Source organism: Microtus oregoni, unplaced genomic scaffold (genome assembly GCF_018167655.1).
Source record: "Microtus oregoni isolate MIOR12 unplaced genomic scaffold, Mior012 000004F_ref0000308, whole genome shotgun sequence".
Taxonomy (NCBI): domain Eukaryota; kingdom Metazoa; phylum Chordata; class Mammalia; order Rodentia; family Cricetidae; genus Microtus; species Microtus oregoni.
This window is the reverse complement of record NW_024543063.1, coordinates 65,246,330-65,272,217: the sequence shown is the minus strand read 5'-3', so window position 1 is coordinate 65,272,217 and position 25,888 is coordinate 65,246,330. Positions and strand designations below refer to the sequence as shown.

The 25,888-nt window shown below is 46.2% G+C and overlaps 2 pseudogenes; both read left to right on the top strand.

The window, feature by feature from the left end:
• The first annotated feature begins 13,491 nt into the window (after positions 1 to 13,491).
• On the top strand, positions 13,492 to 13,870 carry LOC121446767 (annotated as a pseudogene).
• A 110-nt stretch (positions 13,871 to 13,980) lies between these two features.
• On the top strand, positions 13,981 to 14,602 carry LOC121447361 (annotated as a pseudogene).
• The last annotated feature ends 11,286 nt before the right edge of the window (positions 14,603 to 25,888 follow it).

Here is a 25,888-nt window from a genome sequence, read left to right as displayed (position 1 = left end):
ATGAAAGATCGAATGGTGAATGGCTAGGCAGAGAAAGGATGGGCGGGGCTGGCAGGCAGAGAGCATAAGTAGGAAGAAAAATCTAGGCTTGAGAGAGAATGGAGGAAAAAGAGAGAACGAGAGAGAAAGAGAGGGGCGTGCCCAGGGCTAGAAACAAGACAGTCATCAGGTAGACACCAGAAGCAAAGAAAGTATGATATATAAAAGCAAGAAAAGTAAAAAGCCCTAAGACAAAACACAGATGAAGAGAAACAGGTTAAGTTAAAAGAGCTTGCCTGAAACATGCCTCAAAAAAGCTAAGGCCAAGCATTCGTAACTAATAAAAATTCTCTGTCCTGATTTGGGAGCTGGGTGGTGGCCCTAAAAAAAATTCTAGTGCATTGCTTAGTGTCGCTTGTTTGTGCTTGGTGAGGATAGGATCTTACAGGGTCAACCTTCTGCTTTTTCAGTTCCTTGTCTTGCTATTGTTTGTGCTTGGTGAAGATAGGATCTTACAGGCTCAACCTTCTGCTTTTTCAATTCCTTGTCTTGCTAAGATGCTCTGATAGCGTCTCCTTCTGTTACCAAATTTCAATCACTTACAGCCAGGGCACTCTTTAGAAAACACCAAGTCTTTCTCCAGTGGAAATGCGTCAGTGTCTCTGTGCCCTTTCCTGGACCCACACCTTCATTTACAAGGCTCTTGGGCCTCTCTCAGATATTTTTAGTTTTTAGGCAACCTCCTCTGGTCTCTGCAATCTGCCTTCCCTACGGCAGCCTTGGCTACTGCTTCCCAGCTTCTGTCACCAGCGCCCCGCTTTGCATTCCTAACTGGCCTTGGAAAGCAGTGATTTCCACCCACGTGTTCAGTTCTTCCCTTTCTCCTCCTGCTTGTCCTGCTTTCCAGCTGCGTGGTCCTTTCTTCATAGTTCCTACTCCTCTGTGTGTGTGCCTGCGTGTGTGCATGCGTATGTGTGTGTGTGTTTGTGTTGCTGCAGCTTTGCGGGTGTGGGGCAAGGGCTCAGCACTGACCTATACCCTCAGGCCTTCAGTTCTCTTCAGTGCCCACCTCACTGCCTAGGCGCTGGACCGCTACCGTTCCTAAGCTGACATTACATCCCATCTGCCTTCACGTCCATGAGTTCTACAAGCTTAGAACGAAAGGTCCCCTAGATTCTCTCTTCCCTCCCGTTCTCTCCAGTGCACTGAGCATAGGTGTTCAGTGTCGTGAAGCTACGTTTTCTTATTTCTTAAGTCACTGTGTGTTTTCCTTTGGGAAATTCGGGGACAGCGAATGTTATACATTTCATTCACTGATATGTCCCTAGGATCTGGAATGGTAGTTGGCAAAAAGTAGATGCTCAGAAAACATTTGTGGACAGAATATATGAAATTAGAAGTAAGCTTTTTACTAGGCCAGAAACAGATTACAGAATGTTTGTTTATATCATCCTTGCTATCAGCTGCCATATCCTTTAACTTTCTTCTGTCTTGTCTCAAAGAACTCCCAAGTCCCCATCTCTGAGTTCTAGACACTGACTGCGTTTCTGTCTCTGTGAGTCCTCTCCACAGAAGGCTCATGCAGTTGAGATGATGTTCCAGGGGACTCTTGACAAGCCCGTAGCTCTGGTAACCTGCAGCCCAGCCCACTGTCAGACATATGCCTTGCACGGTGTCTTTTCTCCAGGTTTCTAAAGCTGCCTCTGTACTGGCTGGCCTTGCTCAACCTGGGGAAAGAGTGTGAATCTGAGTCTGTGTGGGGTTCACTTGACAGCAGCCTTAGGTGGATCTGAGATGCTATTGTTTTGACCAGTGCAGTCCTCATGACCTTAGAGAAATGGATTTGGGTAAGGACTTGCCAGTGTGAGTGATTAGCATTCGGAGAAGGCTAAGGAAATCTGCCTGCTTCTTTCTGCGGTTCTTTCCAGCTCTGGGAACTTCACACTTCCATCAGGGTTACACGTTTGGGAAGAGGGTTGATAAAATCAATGCCTATAATTAGCTCGCCACCATTCTGAAAGAAATAGAAGTGTTTGTATCGTTGGCATATCTAGGCATAGCTTCCAGATTTGCCGACATTTCCTCTCAATGCTTCAAATTAGGGTTAGCACTTCTATGTTGGTATCTGGAGGAAGGAAAAGCGACACACTTCTCTTCCTTCTGCGATGTTCCTGACCGCACAGCAGTGCGGCCTGCTCCGATTTGCTCTGGGTGTTAGAACCACAGGGAGTCCAGACTTCAACTTGTCCCGTCTTCTCACTTACACAGATAAAGAAAATGAGGCTCCCCAAAGATAAACTGAGGGGGGAGCTGTTGTTATTATCTGAGGAAGGTCTCCTATGTAGCCTAGGCTAGACCGGAACTCTCACGCCTCTCTTATTACCTCTCTAATACTGAGATGACAGGCGTGTGCCCCCACACCTACCTGAACTGACGGTGTTTAAGCATTCATAATTCATACCTTGGAGATTGAACTAGAGGACCTTCTATGGTGGTCTGAATGGGAATGCCACACATAGGCTCACAGGTGCGAATAGGCTCAAGAGGAAATGGCACTGTTAGAAAGGATTAGGAAGTGTGGCCTTGTTGGAGGAAGTGTGTCACTGGCTGTTGGCTTTGAGGTTTCAAGAAGCCCATTCCAAGCCCAGAGTCTCTCTTTTCCTGCCGCCTGCAGATCCAGATGTAGAACTCTCAGTTACTTCTCCACCACTATGTCTGTCCATGCTCCCTAACATGATAACGAGCTAACCTCTGAAATAGTGAGCAAGTCTCAGTGAAATGCTTTCTTTTATAAGACTTTCCATGGCCATGGCATTTCTTACTCTCCTGTGTCCCTCATTGATATCTTTGCTTTTCTACTGATGTATGTGATGTTGGACATCCATGCCTTTGGATGCTGAGTCTGATTTTCATGCTTTGGTGATGAGAGCAGTCTGGAGGGTTCTTATCATAAGTGACTGCAAGATGACCCACTGCACGGCAAGATTAGAAACCGTGCTTCCACGTTTGTGTCTGAAATGCATAAAAACACTATCAATATGGGTTATGCTGTTAAGTGCATAACTTAGAACTAAGACATAGAGAGACGATCAGGCAACATAACGCAGCTGACCAAGTGTGTTCTTTGCACTCAGGCTGAACTGGGTTACATCCTGCCTGTCTTCCCGTGTGACCCTGAGTGGTGGTGGCACTCCTGACTCTTTCTCCCAACCTCCCTCATGCACAGTATAGATATGCAAAGGTCAATTTCCCAGAGTTGTGTGAGAACCCAAGGGTGATGTCTCCAGTTGGCTATGTGATTGGAAGAGGCTTGGCGTGGGGGGAGGGAGGGGCAAGGAAGTAAGTGCAGAGCCACAGACACTTCTGGTAACCTGATCACAGTGTCGCATGCTTTCCAGTAAAAAAGGTATGTGCACACATGACTCAAAATATTAAGTGCAAGCCATCAGTGGACCCTCATCTCCAACCAAAAAAATTTAATCTGCAAATACAGTCCACGTCTGTGATCAAATATGCAAACAAGACAGGAAAACACAAATATTGACACAGCAAGTACAATCTCGTGTTGTAGTCTCGTACCAGAACTCAGCAAACACACTTCCAGACACCTCTGTGAGTGCCTGCTGAGCAAAAAAAAAATCTTCCTGTAAGAACAGAACTAAACGTACTTTAAAAAGTGCATTCAATTATGTATGAACCCAACAGAAGAAAAGGATCTGATAAAACCTTAGGTTCCCCAACTTTGAGCAAATATTTTCTCGGTGACAAACGCTGTTTCCAAGGCATTCTAGTACTGTCAAGAGACTATGCTAGGAAAGCTTTGGAGATGAATTCCTCCGTTAGCTTGATTTCGGTTTCCTGCGTGTTGATGTTCCTCACCTGTCAGGTCTCCCTAGCCTAACAATTTTATCTCCTTTCCCTTTTCACCTCCCAATTTTGCTGGCTAAACTATTTTCAGGACATCGGAATGTTACATGCTTTTATTCCCTACTGCAACCCAAACTCTCAATAATTTATTCTTTGTTAGTAAATCTTTGTCCGTAGTCTTTTCTGTAGCATTGGCTCTGATTTCCAGGTCGGTTTGAACAGGAGAGGTGAGTGTATTCAGTGGGGCTATACTTGACAATTACATGATTTTCAAATGGTACGGGGAATATAAAATACTGACACAGACATTTAGGTCAATGGATGAAAGGATAGGATGGAATCCGGCCAAATAACTGGAAGAAAAGGAGGCATACCATATGCTCGTTGGTCCCTGGGACATGGCAAGGTGGCTCTTCGGGTCCTGGCAGATGCCACTGACATCCAATTTTCCTGCCTGCTCCTCAAGTCCCTTGGAAGAGGCCCAACTCAACAACCCTTTGGTGCTCGTTCTGGACTCCTCCTAACCTGTTCCTTGGTTGACACTTAATGCTCATTGAATGGTGGTGGTCAGGATGTGGGAAGGTCACATATCCCTTTTCCTACAAATGCCAGTCATTTTTTTAAAAAAAAAAAAAAACAGGCAGCAAGCCTACCTCACCCCATCACATAGATGTTGAATTAACGTTTACTCAAAGCTGAAACAACTATCAATAGTATTGTTATCTATATCTGGCTGGTCAGTCCTTGAGGTATTGTGTATAGGATTATTAGTTCCTTTTCACTTTGAGGTGGGAATGAAGGAAGAGGAGCCATGAGAGGAGAGGGGCAGTGAGGCAGATAATGGGGCTCTCCTCTGCCAAGCACCCTCTGTCTCCAGCAGGAAGGGGAAGGAGGCACAGCCTGAGGTGCTTCTGTAGCTCAAGTGCAGAGTCAGAGCACAGTGCCACTAAATGAGGTTTCCCTCTGAAAAGGAGTGTCTCCACAGAAGCATGGCTGTGGTTGGCTGAGGATAGAGAGGAGCTGGGTTGCTAGCAACCACCGCAACCAGTGTCCAGGTTTGGCTGTACTTCAGACTCTCCCAAGTGCTTTAATAGCACCGCCCCTGCTCCATCCAAGGAAATACTGATCACTGGTTCGTCTGAGGTAAGGAGCATGAGGTGCAAGCCTCAGTCCTCCAAGGTGAAGAGGTTTAGAACCACTGACCTATTCCAGCCCTCTCAGGGTGGTACAGCCCAAGCAGGAGAGGGAACTTGCCCACCACACAGCTGTGTCGGCTCTGTCCACTCAGAACAATAACTGAAGGATTCAGACTTCCATTTCCACATAATCCTCAAAGCTCGGGCCCTGTTACAAGCAGCCCTGTGGCTCCAAGAAAACTCTCAGCTTCCAAGAAAACTTAAGACATGAACTTCAGCTGTTACTACCAGATAACTGTCCATCTGCTCCTGCAGAAAAGATTTGATAGAGTTAATTTCTACCCAAAGTTTAACTGAGCATTATTGAGAAATAAATATATATTCTCCGTAGGATAAATGCCTGGAAGACTAGCAGTTGGACACTGTCTTAATTAGGGTTTCTATTGCTGCCAAGTGACCCATGACCATGGCAACTCTGATAAAGGAAAACATTTAACTTGTTGACTTACAGTTTCAGAGGTTTAGTTCATTATCATGGTACAACATGGTGGCATACAGGCAGACATGGTGTTGGAGAAGGAGCTGAGATTTCTATATCTTGATCCTGCAGGCAACAGGAAGTGAACTGAGACCCTGGACTTGTGCATATATGAGACCTCAGAGCTCACCTCCAAAGGGACACACTTCCTCCAACAAGGCCATACCTTCTCCAGCAAAGCCACACCTCCTAATAGTGCCACTCTCTATGAACTTATGGGGAGCCAATTACATTCAAACTACCACCGACAGATTCTGCTGAGTACTTGTAGTTCTGTATAAGACAGATAGGCTCATCCAACAATCCTTAAAGTCTGAAGACAGTAAGATGAGTAGTTCCTGCACACCTATCAGGGACCCTCCCTCCCCAGGACAGTCTGTAAGAGGAGATGAAGAATAAAACTCAAACACTGCCATCTTTGCAGACACTGGGTCATAGCCTTCCAGGGACTGGCCTTGAGGTTTATTTTTCTTACACATTTAAACATAGTAGAGCTTACGACCTCTGCAGTAACAATGAATTCTATTGGCTGATAAACAGAGCTCAGGGCTAGGGCTAGAGGAAGGATTTATGATAAGCATAAGGACAGATTCTATTAATGGAGGATGCAAAGTACATGGGGCCCCTTTCATGAGGGTGTGCTCTGTTGACTGCATTGGGTCTGAACGATGCTCAGGGTATTGGGGTGTGCAGGTGGAGGCTGGCTCCTATTGAATAGCAAGGAATCACCAGCTTGATTGATCACTTTCCACTCTGGCATTCCAGGTGACTAAGCACCATTCGTTTCCCCCTGTTGAAGAAAATAGACTGATGTGATTGACAACCCTGGTTTCTCCAATGCTTTTTCTAAGCTGTGCTTCCTACACACCCTACCAAATCTGGCATGCTTTTAAAAGCAGATAGTGACAGGCATGGTGGTACATGACTATAATCCTGGTACTAAGTAGGCTAAGGGAGGAGGATCATGAACTCAATGTAGGTCTGGGCTCCACGGTGAAAACTTATCTCAACAAAACAAAATAAACCAACCAAGCCATGGTGCTAGAAGTCCACACTTTACCATGTAAGGAAGCTCAAATAACTCACTTCTATAGTCAAGGTTTCTGCATTAGCATCTTCTAGTTTGTCTCTTTCTGATCCTCTCTCATCATTGGAGTCATGAGTTGATAAACAGCATATGTTTAGTTTGGGGTACAAGCTGACACATTTTTTGACAGTAAATGATAAATAATTCACTGGGATTTGAGCTAGCCATGATCTGGACCCCAAGACAGCCAAGACCCGCCCACACAGCATACCTGTTCACTGGGACATTGATATGAATTTCCACTTCTCCTATTGCTCCTGAAGTAGATATTCCAAACTAGGAACTATACTCTCCACAGAAGACTTTAGACTTGAAGCTCTCCAGTAAAAGTTTCTTTCTTTCTTTCTTTCTTTCTTTCTTTCTTTCTTTCTTTCTTTTTTTTTTTGGTGTTTGTATAGGGTCTCACTTTGTAGCTCTGGTTGATCTGAACCTCATGATATGAACTCACAGAGGTCCTCCTGCCTATGCCTCCTGAGTGCCAAGAGGCTGGCACTTGGCTGGCCAAGCAAAACTTTCCAAAGGAGACTTTTCTTCACTCACATCTCAAGTGTTTCACTCTGGTGGAGGAGGAAAGTCAAGGAGCAGATCTAGGGGTGGGGAGGGAAGTGCTACCCAGATCGAGGGTATGTGCCCCCACTATGGCACCAGGCACCTGGTACAAGGCACTCTAAACCATTTGCAAGGAAGTCTCCACTTCCTAAATTGAAATTCTTTCATGATGCCCCTCAGTTTGGAAAGTTTCTGTCCTTATTAAGCCAAAGTTGGCCCCCCTCCATAAACATCCCAAGAAACTGCTTTCACTGAAAAGAACTCACCCCACATACACACCTGCAAAGTAACTGAAACAGGACGAAGGCTTTGTGCTTTGCCCGCACATCTTCTTGGAGCACACATCTTCTTTCTCTTGGGTTAGACTCCAGCTTAGTTCTGCATGTAGAGATGATGATCATCCAAGACACATCTGTCTAAAACTGCGATGCCTAACCCGTGCCATCACCTTCAAGGTGAAAGACAGAGATAAGAGCAAGGGGCATCTTACTCCCAGTTTCCACAGTGTGCGGTTCTGCACCACTATAGATCGTGATGGATGCCGTAGCCACCACCCTAAACCTGTAGTCATCTTGGACTGCAAGGATAGCAGAGCCTCCAGGATCACCTGACAGGGACCGTCATCTCATGGGAACCAGCTTGTCCCCTGCAGGAATAAGGATTTCTTCAAGTCACCTTGCAGAACCAGAGCAGAGACAATGGTTAGCCAGACCACACCTTGACGGAGGTCACTAAATTACACCAGCGTCTCACTCTGGTCCCTCCCCTATTCAGACCAGAGCCTCACGTCAGGCCCTGAAGGTGGGTCAACAACTCGCTTCATTTTTATCTTTCCAGCATTTGGTTTTGGGTTCCTTTCCTGCCTTTTCACTATTACTTTGTTTGCTGTTTTTGGAACAAGTGGCCTACCCACCAGAAGCTGCACCTTCTCTCAGCACTCCTTCCCTGTGTGCTCCAAGCAGAGGACAGAGGCCTCCTCATATCGCTGGTGGATCTGGAAGAGTCTGTCTAGAGCTTCCTCCATGTGCAATGCCATCAGGGCCAATGATACAAGTCAGGAAGTGATGGCGCAAGAGCTGAGTCACACTTAACCTTACCTTTCAAAGCAGGGCCAGCAGGCCTTTACCTTTCATCTGAGGTGACCGTGATAATCTCAGGACACAGGAGCACCTGTCATTGGGAGGCGAAGCCGCCAGTCCAGTCAGCAAGTCGGGGACAGGCACAGTGGTTCTGGCTTGCTTCTCCGGGAAAGCAGTCTCTGTATTTGTCCCAGGACCACTAATGTGACCATTATTATCTCTAATGAGGTGGGATCTTCGCCAAGAATGGCTAATGTGACTTCCTGTCTTTTCTCTCATAATACGGGGAGCACAAAACCAGTTTCTGTCCAGTCTGTCTTTCTCCCCATATGGGTGACAGCAACTTCTTTGAAGAGGGAATTATGTCCCATTACCCAGGAAACAATGCTACCTGTACTTCCTCCTGACCGTAGACTGAAAAATCCCCACAGCAGTGGATGAGTTAGTACCCATAGATGCACATCTTGGTGGCTGATCTGATCTACTGTCTCAAGAGTGTCACACTGTCCCGGGATCTCATTCGCTATAAGTATTTGAATTAACTAATCCTAGATCACGAGCATGAGGGTTGGGGGCTGCATCAAGAGCCAACTCTCTGTCTTTCCTTTACGAAGTGGATGGCTTCTCTGAGGCTACTTGCTCACCCTCATGCTGAGACAATCAGTGCACCTGCCTCCCTGGGATGCCATGGGGAGATGGAGTAATAAACACACAAGCAAGAGACATAGCAAAGGGCCTGATACCTCCCGAGTGCTCAGCAAGGCGTGCATGGGAGGAGACGTCCCCGGGGAAAGCTCCTGCGATGAGGATGAGAAGGAATGAATGTAGGAGAATTTTCGCTAGGAGACTCGGTGAGCTCAGTGCCCGGCCCTCTAAAGAGCACGGAACAGCAGCCCTGCAGATCCATTTCTGATAGGCTCTATCCGCATAGCTCAACCGAAAACACAGCATCCAGTTTAAATAGAAAGAACACTGGGGAGCGTATTAAAACTGGGGACAGAAACAAGCAAAAAACAGGCTCCATAATTAATGCTTTGCTGTTTATAGACTGTGCCGTTTACCAAGGCGATCTAAAGGTCAGGGGTGGGACTCACTCTGCGAACATGGGAGGGGCATGCGGCTCCAAGCTCACATCTCTGCGCGTTTCCTAGCACGGGATCTGTGTCGGGGAATTGGAGGAATATTCCAATTAAGCCCTTTCATTTTGATTTCTCATTAGATCCTTAGACGCTCTGCGGAAAATTAAATCGAGCTGAAGACCTCCAACCAGGAGATTTATTCGATTTAATGTTTTGAAAGAGACTTATTATCTTGTCAGGAATAATTTGAAAATCTAAATAAGAGCAATTGAATCAGCAGAATTTAAGTCTTCGGATAATCGCTTTGTGTGGTAGGCCATGGTACTTTAACCACCGGAGCGACTTGCCTAAACTGTGGTTCCAGCAGCTTGGCCCTTCCGTGGCTCAGCTCACCCCCACCCAACAGCACTCAGCCCTCACCTCCCATCACCTGCCCTTCTATAAACCAAGGAGGTCTATGCCGCAGTGTGAAAACAGCCATCGCCTGAGATGTCCCCTCTTGCTGAAAGCGTCTTGGCTCAAGGTCAGCTTCTCATTTGCGGACCATGAGCTGACAGCCTTCTGGTGTCCTTAGCCTACCGAGTGTTTGCCTGTGCATCCAGCTGACTGTGTGCACTCATTGTGTGCCAGGTTGGGGGTTCATGGCTGGAAACAGCCCTGTGGTTGTCAGTTCCTCTCAGCCTTTGTCTATGACAGCGGTTGGCATTGAGGATCTGAAGGGGTGTGCTATCGCATTAATAACTGCGTTCCGTATTCAGGTAAAATTAGAAGGTGTGCTCCATCCAGCACAGCCTCCCTCAGCATCGCTGCTGAGACAATATGGCTATTGGGATCGACCCCGATGACTCGGGCATCCCTTAAGTACTGAGTCACTGGTACCCCCGTGTCTCTGGGACTACTAAGCCCACAGCTATCTCCAGCCTTCTTTCCTAAGTATAGACTGTAGAGTGGGGAGGGTAACACAAGAACCACTTTAACTTTGCTTCGTAAATGATGCCCGTTCCAACAGGAAGCGCTTACAGACTCCCCTTTGGCTCACAAAGTGTATGACGGACAAACATTGAGTTAGTTCCATTCTACCTCTTCCTTCCCCGTACTTCTGGATACAGGAAACTGTTGAGAACTCTTGGTATGGGGGTCATGTCATGAGGACCACGCTGGCTGTTCTCCAGTCTTTACTGTTGAGGGGGTGAGCTAGACTGGTACCTGCCAATACCCCCAGGAATGAAGGTCCATCCTTCGTGACCTTTCTTCCTGACCAGGTCTCCACCATCACAATAGACTTTCTAGGCCAGCCTCACAGGATCCCGTGGGAATTTCTGAGTCTGTAATCTGAGAAGGTGGCACTGCCACTCGTGCAAACCATCACTCTAAAATGCTGCACCGCTGGCTGTTATGGTTAACTTTAACTGTTCTCTTGACACTACCTGAAATCACCCAGGAAGTCTTAACGAGGGGCTGTCTCTACCAGGTTAGCCTGCGGGCATGTTTGTAGGGGCTGTCTCTACCAGGTTAGCCTACGGGCATGTTTGTGAGGGTGCTTTTGATTGTCTTAATTGATGCTGGAAGACACAGCTTGAGAGAGAGAGCAGCACCCTTGATTGGTTTGGGGGACTTGGACTGCATAAGAGCAGAGAAAGCTAGCTGAACACCACACATACATGCGCTTATTTCTCTCTGCTCCTGGTTGTGGACCTGGTATTCCTCACTATTTTCGGTTCTTCCCATCTTGGATTCCTTGCTGTGATTGGCCATAAGCTGGAATTGTTGCTTTTTGTCTGGATATTTTTCACAGCAACAGAAGTGTGTTGTGGATTATTTAACTGTGTAAAGATGTGTTACGTTTGTTTATGCTGCAGGATATTACTTTAACTATGTAAAGCACATTTGTTTCTGGTGCCTTTGTTTAACTATGGAAAGATGTGTTGCTGTTTTACCTTACCTTCCTAAGGCATCTGATTGATCTAATAAAGAGCTAAACAGCCAATAGTGAGGCAGAGAAAAGATAGGTGGGGCTGGAGGGCAGAGAGAATGACTAGGAGGAGACATTTAGGCTGGAGAAGAACAAGAGTAAGAAGAGGAGAGGAGAGAAAGAGGGAGAAAGAAAGGGAGATGCCTGGGGCCAGCAGACACAGAGTAGGAAGTACAGAAAGGTAAAAGTCCTAAGGCAAACGATGGGTTAAAAAAAGGGGTAGGTTAATTTCAGTTAAAAGAGCTAGCCAGAAACACACCTAAGCTAGACGGAGCATTCATAACTAAAATAAGTCTCTGTGTCAAGAACTGGGGAGCTGGTTGGTAACCCAAAAGAAAAAACCTGCTTCAGAAGTGAAACTAGGGCATCTGGGTTGTGCTTGACATGGCCGTGCAGGCCCAGCTTTCCCTAGGGTTCGGCCCATTGAAGCACGCTACTTTTCAGTGCTGGTCCCGTGACCATCCTGGCTCTGTTTACCCCACTGGATATTTCTGCCAACCACAAGAGAAACTAATAAAAGAGTGTAGGGCACAGGTGTTCACCTTCACCTGGCTTCTTCCTCTATTTCATTACACGTTCATGTCACACTTCTCGTCCAGGGCTCTTACCATCTCCCAGGGCACAAGTCTCATGGCCCAGCACAAAGAACAGAATGGAGAGCATCCTCTCCACATCTAGAAGAAACTGACCCGAATCATCAAGCATTGTTCTTGGTATGGAAATTTACAGTACCAGGAATAGAAGACTATCAGAGGCAAAGTTTTACTGGCTTAAACTAACAATATACTCACTGTATTACTATTATTCTCTGCCTTCTAAGACAAGAAAATCCCAAGGGATGCATATGAGCAAGGACCGAGTCAGGATGGAGCAGGCACACCATACTTCCCTCCCAAAGAGAGGAAGGCAAAGACACAGAACGTAGTTAGTTCTGTGGTCGGGAGGCTGTAGAGAAAGGTTTATAATACAGAAAAGGGAGATTTCAGGAGGGAAATTTGGGAGTTGAACAGTATGAACATTTAAACAGGAATGCCTCCCAGAGACTCATGTGTTTGAATGCTTGCCCCATGGGAAGTGGTACTATTAGGAGGAGTGGCCTTGTTGGAGGAAGTGTGCCACTATGGAGGTCAACTTTAAGGTCCTATGTATGCTCAAGCTACAACCAGTGTGGCAGTTCACTTCCTGTTGCCTGATCAAGATGTAGGGCTCTCAGCTCCTTCTCCAGCACCATGTCTGCCTGCACTCCGCCATGATGATAATGGACTAAACCTCTGTAACTGTAAGCCACCCAATTTATTGTTTCCTTTATAAGAGTTGCCATGGTCAGCATGTCTCTTCACAGCAATAGAAACCCTAAGACAAACAGCAATGTTTAAAGGAATGTTTATGCAATTTGTCCTCAGACTATGAAATGCAAAGCTCTGCCCTCCTGGAAATACAATTTTGTGAATTAGGTTCCAATTCTTGAGGCTTTTTGTTTTTGTTTTGTTTTGTTTTGTTTCTGAGGAGCTGAGGTTTTTAAGAAGCTGAGCCCTGCTTTAAGGGGGCTGTGGAGTAGAATCAGCATTCTGCCCGCAGATCCAGCTGCACTTCTTCTGGTTGTGTCTGTCCTCCTGTGCTCTGTAGGGATAGACATGAGCACCTGGGGATGCAGGGGCCCGATGAGCACTCCTCCTGCCCACAGTTCGTGCTGAGATGTTTTTATTTCTGTCACCCTTGTTTCAGATAATGGACTTCTAAAACTTCACTTGATAAATATTCATGGAGTTCCTGGTTTTGTGGGGGGGGGTAAAATTGGAAATACCTGAGTTATTATGGTTTGTACATAAAAAGTCACACATAGGTTTATTTATTGAGTGCTTGGTTCCCAGCTGAGAGCAATATTTTGGGAGGCGATGAAATCTTCAGGAGGTGGGGCCTAGGGCCTTGTCTCTGAAGCCCCCTCCCCACTTCTTCAGTTGAATATTGTCCTCCAGCTCTTGTTGCAGTAATGTTCTGTCCAACCACAGGTCCAGAATCAAGAGGCAAGAAGTATGGACAGAAATCTCTGAAACCATGAAACAAAACTCAGCCCTTCAGCTTCAAGTCATTTGTGTTGGGTATTTTGTTACAGCAATGAGAAAGGTGACTACTACAGAAAATGCATCCCAGGGCCTCGTGGGCTCTCATGAGCCTTTGGCTTCCTGCCGCGCAGGCCCACTCAAGATGTCGTACATGCTCCTGCATCTGCACAATGGCTGGCAGGCAGACCAGGCAGGCTATTCTTTCAGAGGAGGACCGCGTGGTGGTCATTTGTTTCAGACACGACTGGGACCCCGCTCGCATGAAGATGGACGAGGTTCTGTACAGCATCGCCCATAGGGCCTCCATAAGTAACTCTGGAACTTGTCTAGCCCCCACAGGCGTCTCTGCCTGCTTCTTCCTCCAGTTCCCAGTGCTAGGATTGAAGGCATTTGACACCATGCCTAGCCCAAGAGTTTGTTTTCAAGAAGAATAGAGACTAATAGAAATGATGAAACTCTTTCCCCCTCACACATGCTAAAAAAAACAGAAGATAGTGGGAGATCTTTCTCATCTTGTGTGAGTCCTGTTTGGATACTCCGGCTGTTTTAAAACAAACGGTGTTGGTGTCGCTTGCGTTCCATGGCATCCTCTCTGGCTCTCCGGAGCCTGACAGGCCTATGTGTTGCCAATATGAACCTCTGCCATGCTCGGCCCCATGACCTGATGACCATGCACTACTGCCACCTGCTCTGCCTGCCTAGAGCTACCAGATGAAGTACGACTTCTACCATGGCCTCTCTTGGCCCCAGTGCCCCTACAATTGCTGAGGATGAGGATGGCAAGACTGTGGGCTGTGACCTGGCCAAGATGGAAGACGACCCCAATAATGTCCCTCATGAACACGTCACCTCACTGGCTGTGAAACGCTCCCACCAGTGCCTCGGCCTGGCCCAGAAGCTGATGGACCGGGCCTCACGGGCCATGATCAAGAACTTCAGTGCATGCCAGGAAGAGCAACAGGGCGGCCCTGCACCTTTATTCCAACACCCAGAACTTCCAGGTTAGAGAGATAAAGCACAAGTACTATGCAGATGGAGAAGATGCATACGCCATGAAACAGGATCTCTCACAGATGGCGGATGAGCAGAGATGGCAGCTGGTGCTGAAGAAGGGCAGATACGTGGTTCTGGGTTCCAAGGAGAATCGGGGCCGCACACTTCCTGGTTCCAAAGAGGCCGGTCAGCAGAACCTGGCCGGAGATGTTAGTGGCAGTGACCGCAAAGACAGCACTGACGTCCAGGATATCTTGTGAGACTTGGATTCCACCTCCTAGAGCCTGCTCGAGCATTGCAGGTTCTTGCATTTTAGCCACAGTTTTCTTGGGAACCCCGACTGTGCTCTGCGGTAACTCTGGAGTCCCCCACAGTGACCCAAATGGCTTCTCACTGTCTGCTTTTACCAACATAGCCGATCATGAAGGTACTCCAGGACACAGAAGCTGCCGTGCAGGAGCCAAGGAACCTTGAGGACTGCCATGGCAGCACCTTCCTTGGCTTCTTCCATGATGCTGCTGTATTTGGTCTGCAGTTGCCCTGTACTGATTGTGTGTATCCTGTAGGGTTGTGCCCAGAATGTCAAACAGGAAGTGGGGACAACATTCAGCGTTTGCCATTATTCATCTGGGTTTTCATCTTCGAGTAGGCAGGATCATCAGGTTAGTCCATATGCCCTCTGCCTCTGTCTGGTGGGAGTTCCCTACTCTTCCCTTCTCTGGAAACTGCCTGTGCCCTGCCCTCCCTCTTTAAAGAAGAATGTTCTCTTTCGGTAGGAGGAGATAGGTGTTGGACTTCAGCACCAGCAGAATTTGTAGATCTTAAGAAGAGGACAAGCAGAAATCAAATTATAATTTCTAACCTCCCTAAAATAAAAATATTAAAAGGGGGATAAAAGAAAAAAATACATCCCAGAGGAGAAGGTCGTTTTTTCCCCCTGTGATTAAACATGGCCATGTGGTTCTTAGGCCTTTGGAACTGAAATCCGGTGAATTTTAGTCAGATTTTGAGACGCAGGCTAGGAGAGTTCCAGGGTGATGACAGAGCTGAGTGTCAATTCTGCTTGGAGCTTAGAAAAGCAGAATGCCAAAGAGTACGCAGAAGAAACATTTAAGGAGCAGGAAGACGTGATCTCTAAAGCTATTGGCATCACCAGAATTCAGCCAACCACTTTGTGTCAGGAGAAGGCGAAAGTTGCATGGGAGGAGCTCAGAAATTGGCTGATGCCATCCATGCAAGGGCGAAGGCTTGAACTCATTTGAAAGGCTTTGCTGAGGAGAGAAGTCCAGGCTTCCTTGCTCACTCAGTTTGCCTGAAGGAAAGACTTCCTTTGGCTTCTGCTGCCCGGGTACTCAGAGGTCACTGCAGCTGTGGTACAAGGATGCAAGCGACCACTAAAGGTGGTAGCATACCTAGGTGTTAGCCACACAGTGCTGCTTTCGCACGAATGCAGTATGCAAGAGTCATGATGTCATGCTTTCACTAGAAAGGCCTGGGAAGCCGAGCAGTGTGTGGCAGGGTCAGCCACTGGTGGGGGTCACCCATGAAGCTCTGAAGGAAAGGCTAAATATGCAATCAAGATCCCCGGATGTAGAAATGACTGACAAAGAAAACTCCCAGCAACAAGTAGGCCTGCCGAAGGGAGAGGCCATGTGGGTTGCACGTGGCAAATCCCTATAAGTGGACTACCAGAGCCTACTAGAGCCATAACTTGACTCCGAGTATCTCAGAAGCCGGACTTGAAGCTACAGCATGTAACGCCCCATGGTGTGCTACAGTCTTGCCTTGCTCACAATCATCCTCCCCATGCACCCATTCCTCCATTGCAAGTGGGAATGTTTGCTCCCACTTCCCAGGGAAGCGCATGCTGCGAGTATGCAACTTTTTATGTTTGTTGTTGTTTTACAGAGGCTCAGAGTTTGCCTTGAGTCTCAGGGGAGACTTTGAATTCTGTCTTTTAGACAATGTTGGGGTTGTTACAACTTTGGAGCCAGATTCGGTAGCATAAGCCTGTGATCCCAGCATTTGGAGGGTGCAGACAGGAAGATTACAACAAGTTGAAGGCTGGCCTGGTCTATACAGCACGTTCCAGCCCAGTCAGGGCTGCATGTGGAGGCCCCATCTCAAAATAACAAACAACGAAGGATTTCAGTAGCTTTTAGAAATGGAATGAATGTTTTTTTTTTCATTATGAGCTGACCAATGAGCTTTTGGGGGGCAGGAGTATGATGTTATGGTTCAATTGTGAATTCCTCTCCACAGGCTTGCTCCCCAGAGTGTGATGAATAGGACCTTCCTTGTTAGGGTCCACCAGAAGTCTCACAAAAGACCACCAACCATGTATGCAATCAACAAGAGCATTTATTTTGAGAACAAAAATGCCTGCATGCAGGACTGGCAAAAGGGTGACTCACAGAAGCTTGCAGGCTTCTTTTAAGCAAGATGAGGGTTTTTTCCGAGAACTGCTTGTTCAAGTCCAGCCAGCTCCAGTAAACCAGAAATAAGTCCTGGTCCCTGGAAGGGACTATTAGAAACCTATTATGGTCCTGGTCTGACTCTCATTCCTAACAGGAGCACGATGGGGGGAGGAGGCACGAAGTTTGAGAGGTCAGGCAGAGCAGGAGGAATACAGTCCTCATCCCTTCCTGTCTCTGTTCCCAGTCCTGTGTGAACAGAACAGTTCCCCTGCCTGCTGCTATCACCACGCTGCTTCTGCTAATCACAAGGCAAGGGTCAACAGAGCCGACCACAGCAGACTTCAGCATCCTTCCCACTTTACTGTCGTTTGCAGCAGGTGTTTGCCATGACTGTGTAGCTCCTCAATACAGTGAGGAAGAGTAAGCATAGCAGGGCCGTCCACCTCCATGCAGTTGTGTGTGGCCACCGTTACAGATCTGTAAAAGGTATCCTGTGTGTATGAAATGCCGTAGAGGCGACTCAGACCAGTGGGATGGTCAGAAGATGGCTTTCTCAGAGAAGAAATAGCGTGTAGTTTCCTCCGGGGATAATTATACATAGCTAGGAAAAACAGAGGCAGAAAAGGGGTGGGGAGATGATGACTCAGCAGTTCATAGGCTCGGCTCTGCTGAGGACCCGGCTTTGATTTCCAACACCCACGTGGCAGCTCACAACCATTTGTAACTCTAGTTTCACAAGATCTGACACCGTCTTCTGGACTCCTTGGGCACCAGGCATGCCTATGGTGCACACACATATGTGCAAGCAAAACACTCATGCACGAAAAGAAAATTAAGGGGAGAAAAAACAGCAACCAATCAATGTGAACATTAGTGAAAAAAAGAAAGCAGTTTGAGAAGCAGAGGGTCAGAATGGGAGGCTATAGGGAATACGAAAGGCTGTGGAGAGAAAAGGTGCTGGAGCTATAAACCTCTGTCACGACAGAGGCAGTAATACGGCAATGCTGAGTGATGGGCTGTGGAGTCGGAAGTCGGAAGTCTGATTACCTTGTCTCCTAAGTGGGCGACCCTGGGCATATTAACGTCTCTAAATCATAGTTGACTCATCTGCAAAGCTATCATAATGTACCTAATTCCCAGGGTTAGGCTGAGGATTAAGTGAGATAACCCACAAAGATCACTTAGCCCAAGCCGGGATCACACAGAGCACACAGCAAACACAATGCTCAGGGCAGTGCGGAGGAGTCCAATTCGAAACATGATGAGGGTTAAGGAGAATTTCAGCTTCGATCTTGGGCTTTTAAAAGCATCATTCTGGTAGGCTATCAGCTCTGCCGCTGGACCACTTCTGTGGCTTTATTTGGGCTGCCATTAAGACCCTTAGCCATTACTTAGCCTCCCTGTCTCTCAGAACCGCGCAAGCTTATTTCCTGGATTAAATCCTGTTACACAGAAAGTGAAGTGATGTCCATTTCTTAGAGCTATTCTCCAGCTGACACAGAGATTGCTGAACTATTTCGGACAAGATGTATCACTGGCCTCAATTAGCATGATGCCATGAGAAGGAACAGAAGAAAAGAGATTTAAGAAAATGAATCGGAAGGACTCGGTAACCGTTTGAATCCAAGGTTGGGAGCGAATAACACCTGACTCATAAATTATTGACTTGAAAAACGACGTGGGTGGCACTGCCATTTCTTAAGACTATCAAGATTGAAGTGGGAATGGTTTGGGCAGAAAACTTCACATTTAATTCTAACCCCATTCTATTAAAGACATTTTTGAAATATATATATTTGGAGCTATGGCAAAGGCTGGTGAATACGTAAGCCTAATATCTGGAAGAAAAGCCTGGGTTGGGTATCTGGAATTCCAGAGACTGAAGCTTTGCAAATGTGTAAGGTTGTTTGGGGCATGCACAGAATGAGGGAGTGGGAGTCCGCACTCATCTCTGAAAGACACCGACAAATAGAGGTTGTGGAGATGTCTGAGAATACAAGTAGTGATGGGCTGAACTAGTTTTCTTGTCGTTGTGACAGGATATTTGAAAAGTATGAAGGTTTATTGGGCTTGTGGCTTCCTAGGTTTCTGGCCATCATGGTAAGGAAGATGTGGCAAGCAGAAGCCGGCAGAGAGAATGCATGCACTCATAGGAGCTCTCCAGCTTCCTACTAGGCATCCAGGTTGAGATGATGGTACCACCTACTCAGGGAGGGCCTTTCTCCTTAATCCTCTCTGAAAAAAAAAAAATGCCCATCAGTGTGTGTGCCTTAGTCTCACAAGTGCTTTTCAATAACAATGCAGTGGACAACAGAGATTCACCATCGTATTTCTGGATGAAAAACGGGAAAGGAAGCCAAGATTGAGAAGCCAAGGAAACCAGTGGATTGCCAACCGATAGGCATCCGTTACATCCAGCAACATGGAGGTCAGAGCAGAGCCTCCGGGGAAGAAGGCAGATTGGAGTGGGCTGAGAAGAGAGTAGGAGGTGGGAACACTGAGGAGGAAATGCAAACACCACCACCGGAGCAGCGTTCCCTAGCTCATATGCCAGAAAACTCAAAAGAACAAGAAAGGCAGGCGCATCTTTATAGGGCTTCCACGTAACTGAATCTCGAGCCTTTCAAGATCTAATCTCACCATAGACGTCCTTTCTGCTCTACATATAAAGGGAAGTGGAAGAATGGAGAAACTATTTTAAAACTCCAACAGCTTAACAACGAAGTTCAAGACGAGAAAGTTGATTTTTCTGATGGACGAAATGTGAATGCATTTCAGCCCTTATGAGGAAGAGCCAAGAAAAGCTTATTGATTATGCTAAGTTCCCGGGAAGCCAGAGCAACAAGGGGCCTGGAGCACAGGGGAAGGCACTGACTGAGACGCGGACATTTGCACATTTGGAGTCAAGGATGCACAAGAAGAGAGGAAGCAAGAGAACCTGACATTTAAGACCATAGAAGAAAACTAAAAATAAAAGGAACGTGAGCATAATAATGGTAAAACGAAGCCTTCTGGCCAGCTAAGATTGGACTATGAGCGTCTAGTGGTACCAAGGGGCATTCATTTCTATCTTCTGAAAGCTCAATAACTTAGTCTGAATCATGTTGGCAATAGGCAAGTTAGCAAGAGAAAACAAATATAAATTATTAACATGCAAATACGAGGGAGTCACATGACGTGTGAGATTCAAAGGGCTGCAGCTCACACACCCCTTTCATGGGAGAGGAGGGAGAGAGGAGCAGTAGGCAGCACTGGAGGAAGAGTAAAGGACTCTCAGGGCAGATAAGGGAACCTGGGGATACTGCTTGATTTTCACTGTCTTCTGCTGGCTAAGGCAGAAGCGACGAGGGAGTTCACAACCAGCAATGCAGCCCCTCTGGAGGAATTCCCCTTCACCTGATGAGTGAACCTACAGAAATCTTTCTCAACTTTGCTCCTGAGAGAAAGGTCTTGAGGCAGGAGGTGGGAAATGGCCAGTGAGATGGTGGATTGATTCACTTCTTTCCTTCAGCAATCAGCAAACCACGGTTCCACGGTTGCCAGTAGTATTTTCTACACCCACAAGGCAACCTGTGAGGTTTCAGACCCCGTGCGGCCATGGTGGTTGAATTTCAGTGGGGCTCAGATCTGTGGTTGCTTATGAAGGACAGCTGGGGAGGATGTGGAGACACCGGATTCTAAGTAAAATGGGCCTGAGTGAGATAGGGAGAGAAAGGACAAGAGTCAAGGGCCAGAGAGCGCCATAAAGTAGGGTAATTTGTGTGGTGGGGAGTGGTGGCGCACGGTTAAACGAAGCCACTTAGAAGGCAGAATCCCAGCTTCAGACAGAGCTCTCAGGCCCATTGGACAAAAGGGTGGCCCTAAAAATACATGGCAAGCTTAAGCCAAATGCCAAGACTCCCCACGACAGAGGTTTGTTAGCCTTAATTCCTGGGCAAATGGAGTCTATTCAGAAAAGCCCCCCACCATGCCTATGCTTTCTTCCAGCCGGTTCAGTGTTTCTGGTCTCACCTCTAGGTCTTTGGGTTCATTTTTCTCCACAACCCTTACTTGTCGCAACCTTTAATCATCTGGCTTTCCGTTTTCAGAGTTCTTAGGAGGAACTGTCAAACTCCGCCTTGGAGCTTTCCCTTGAGGGACAGACATTTCAGCTGTGAGTTGCCCTCTGAATAATGAACCTCAGGACCTGGTCCAAAGCAGCCGCTACGGCTGTGTGTTTTGAACAGTGTGTCCTCAGAGTCAAAGGATCTTGGGCTGTGTCCTCAGGACTTAAGTCACAAGTGCCTGTGTTCCTAAGCCACAGCCTGTGCTCTCCGCATCTCTGCCCAAGTGGCACTGCTTTAAGCAGCAATCAGCAGAGTCAGACGTCTATCCATTGGGGAGTCGACTGATACAGAATGCCATGTCCTTGAGAGTTTTGACAAGTACTGAAAGCCACACCCTGCGCCCTCCTTGGGTAAAGAGCACAACCCAGGGCTTCCGACTGATCTTGTTTGACTTGCTCCCCAACTGAGTTTCCAGCTCTTTAAGCATATTCTTCCTGTGTGAAATGGAATGAGTTTTGGTAAGAAAACGATGCATTAAGCCCTTATTACGGACTCTGGCACATAGAAGCTCAATAAAAGTTACCCACTGGTGTCTGTACAGCGGCAACCCTACCTCGGCTCATAATTAGTGGGAGTCATGCTGAGCTGGAGTCCGCATGGGTTCAAACTCCGGCTTCTCTGAGTGTAGTTTGCATGATCTTGATAAATTACACTTAGAGTCTTGCATTCCTCACTTGTAAAAGGGATATAAAAGGTATTTCATAAGAATCAAATGAGAAGACGCACAGAGGCGGAGCGGCGGCGGCCAGACGCACAGAGGCGGAGCGGCGGCGGCCAGACGCACAGAGGCGGAGCGGCGGCGGCCAGACGCACAGAGGCGGAGCGGCGGCGGCCAGACGCACAGAGGCGGAGCGGCGGCGGCCAGACGCACAGAGGCGGAGCGGCGGCGGCCAGACGCACAGAGGCGGAGCGGCGGCGGCCAGACGCACAGAGGCGGAGCGGCGGCGGCCAGACGCACAGAGGCGGAGCGGCGGCGGCCAGACGCACAGAGGCGGAGCGGCGGCGGCCAGACGCACAGAGGCGGAGCGGCGGCGGCCAGACGCACAGAGGCGGAGCGGCGGCGGCCAGACGCACAGAGGCGGAGCGGCGGCGGCCAGACGCGGCGGAGCAACACCGCTTACAGGAAGAGGCTTTCGGGGACCGGCGCAGAGACAGACCCAAGCGGCGGGAACAGGCGTGCAATAAGGAGAGCAGATCGCCCTACTACAATCGAATCAAAGAGGTAGGCCTTTGGTTGGCCAGGTCACTGGCACAAGGGGAGCCTGGTCCTGTCCTGAAGATCCTTCAGAGGGGTGAGAGGGTTCTTGGCCTGCAGCAGGAACCACGAAAGAGAGTGAGGGCATTTTGTAAGCGGAGCCCTTGGCCAGCAGGGAAACCTGATCCGGTTTTTAAAGGACCCATTGGATAGGATCAATAGGAGGAGATGGGCAGGCGTCAAGGCAAGAATTCTCCCAATAATCCGAAAAACAACATGAAAACATCAGAACCCAATGATCTTACAACAGAAGTATTTGAACAACCTAACACAGAAGAAATGGAAAAAATCGACTTTATGAAGATAATAGAGTCCCTTAAACAACATGTAAAAAATGCCCTTATAGAAATGGATGAGAAGTATAACAAAAAGTTTGAAGAAATGAGTAAATACGTACATGATACCCTGGGAAACCAAGAAAAAACCTTCAAACAGGTAATGGAAACAGTTCAAGAATTGAAAACTGAAATGAAGGCAAAGAAGAAAATACAAACTGAGGACCAGCTGGATATGGAAAATCTAGGCCAACGAGCAGAGTCTACAGAAACAAGCATAATCAATAGAATACAAGAGCTAGAAGAAAGACTCTCAGATGCTGAGGACACCATAGAGAAAATAAACGAACAGATCAAAGAAAACAGCAAAGCCAACAAATTCTCAACACAAAACATTCAGGAACTATGGGACACAATAAAAAAACCAAACCTAAGAATAATAGGAATAGAAGAAGGAGAAGAGTCACAGCTCAAAGGCCCAGAAAATATTTTCAACAAAATTATGGAAGAAAACTTTCCCCACTTAAAGAAAGATATTCACTTAAATATTCAAGAAGCATACAGAACACCAAACAGACTGGATCAAAGAAAAACATCTCCTCGCCATATAATAATCAAAACACAAAATATACAGGTTAAAGAAAAAATATTAAGAGCTGCAAAAGAAAAAGGGCAAGTAACTTATAAAGGTAAACCGATCAGACTTACACCTGACTTCTCGATGGAAACTATGAAAGCCAGAAGGTCCTGGATAGAGGTTCTGCAGAAGCTAAGAGACCATGGATGCAAACCCAAACTACTATACCCAGCCAAGCTATCATTCATTATCAATGGAGAAAACAAAACATTCCAGGATAAGAACAAATTTAAACAATACGTAGCCACAAATCCAGCCCTACAGAAAGTAATAGAAGGAAAATCGCAACCCAAGGAATCCAACACTGCCTACAATAACCCAGGCATCTAATGACCCTTCACGAGCACATCTCAAAGAAGGGAGACAATCTCTACTACCAAAAGCAATAAGAATAACCGGAGTAAACAACCACTGGTCATTAATATCACTTAATATTAATGGGCTCAATTCACCTATAAAAAGGCACAGGCTAAAAGATTGGATACGAAAACAGGATCCAACATTCTGCTGTTTGCAAGAAACACATCTCAACCACAAAGACAGGCACCTAATCAGAGTAAAGGGTTGGGAAAAGGTGTTTCAAGCAAATGGTCCTAAGAAAAAAGCAGGTGTGGCCATACTAATTTCTAACAAAACTGACTTCAAACTAAAATCAATCAGAAGAGACCGAGACGGTCACTTTATACTCATAACAGGAACAATTCATCAGGAGGAGGTCTCAATCCTGAATATATACGCCCCCAATATAAAAGCACCTACTTATGTAAAAGAAATATTACTAGAACTCAAGGCAGACATCAAACCACACACACTAGTAGTAGGAGACTTCAACACACCTCTCTCTCCAAGGGACAGGTCAATCAGACAGAAACCTAATAGAGAATTAAGAGAATTATTGGAGGTAATGAAGCAAATGGACTTAACAGACATCTATAGAACATTCCACCCAAATAGGAAAGAATATACCTTCTTCTCTGCAGCTCATGGAACCTTCTCAAAAATTGACCACATACTCGGAAACAAAGGAAACCTCCACAGATACAAAAAAATATCAGTGTCCACCTGTGTCTTATCAGATCATCACGGATTAAAATTAGAAGGCAACAACCACGCTGCCCCCAAAAAACCGACAAACTCATGGAAACTGAACAGTCAACTACTGAACCACACCTGGGTCAAGGAAGAAATCAAGAAAGAAATTAAAGTCTTCCTTGAATTTAATGAAAATAAAGGGACAACATACTCAAACCTATGGGACACAATGAAAGCAGTGCTAAGAGGAAAGTTCATAGCACTAAGTGCCCACTTAAAGAAAACGGAGAATGCATACATTGGGGACTTAACAACACACCTGAAAGCTCTAGAAAAAAAAGAAGCAGACGCGCCCAGGAGAAGTAGAAGACTGGAAATAATAAAACTGAGGGCTGAAATCAACAAAATAGAAACACAGAAAACAGTCCAAAGAATCAATGAAACAAAAAGCTGGTTCTTGGAGAAAATCAACAAGATCGACAAACCCCTATCCAAACTAATTAAACGACAGAGAGAGAACACGCAAATAAATAAGATCAGAAATGAAAAGGGGGACATAACCACAGACACAGAGGAAATTCAGAGAATCATTAGATCTTACTACAAAAGCCTGTATGCCACAAAACTGGAAAATACAAAAGAAATGGACATTTTTTTAAATAAGTACCACATACCAAAGCTAAACCAAGACCAGGTGAATGATCTAAATAGACCGGTTTCTCGTGAAGAATTAGAAATGGTTATCAAAAATCTCCCTTCGAAAAAAAGCCCAGGACCAGATGGTTTCAATGCAGAATTCTACCAGAACTTCCAAGAAGAACTAATACCTATACTCCTTAATGTATTTCACAATATAGAATCAGAAGAGTCATTGCCAAATTCCTTTTATGAAGCTACAGTTACCCTGATACCAAAACCACAAAAAGACCCAACCAAGAAAGAGAATTACAGACCGATCTCACTCATGAACATCGACGCAAAAATTTTCAATAAAATACTGGCAAACCGAATCCAAGAACACATAAGAAAAATTATCCATTATGATCAAGTAGGCTTCATCCCAGAGATGCAGGGCTGGTTCAACATACGCAAATCTATCAATGTAATCCACCATATAAATAAACTGAAAGAAAAAAACCATATGATCATTTCACTAGATGCTGAAAAAGCATTCGACAAAATTCAACACCCCTTTATGATAAAGGTCTTGGAGAGAATAGGGATACAAGGGTCCTACCTAAATATAATAAAAGCTATTTACAGCAAGCCAACAGCTAACATTAAATTAAACGGAGAAAAACTCAAAGCCATCCCACTTAAATCAGGAACACGACAAGGATGTCCACTCTCTCCATACCTCTTCAATATAGTGCTTGAAATTCTAGCAATAGCAATAAGACAACATAAGGAGATCAAGGGGATTCGTATTGGAAAGGAAGAAGTTAAGCTTTCGTTATTTGCAGATGATATGATAGTGTACATAAGCGACCCCAAAAATTCTACCAAAGAACTCCTACAGCTGATAAACAGCTTTAGTAATGTGGCAGGATACAAGATCAACTCCAAAAAATCAGTTGCCTTCCTATACACTAAGGATAAGGAAGCAGAGAGGGAAATCAGAGAAGCATCACCTTTCACGATAGCCACAAATAGCATAAAATACCTTGGGGTAACCCTGACCAAGGAAGTGAAAGATCTACTTGACAAGAACTATAAGTCTTTGAAGAAAGAAATTGAAGAAGACACCAGAAAATGGAAAGACCTCCCTTGCTCTTGGATTGGGAGGATCAACATAGTAAAAATGGCAATTCTACCAAAAGCAAT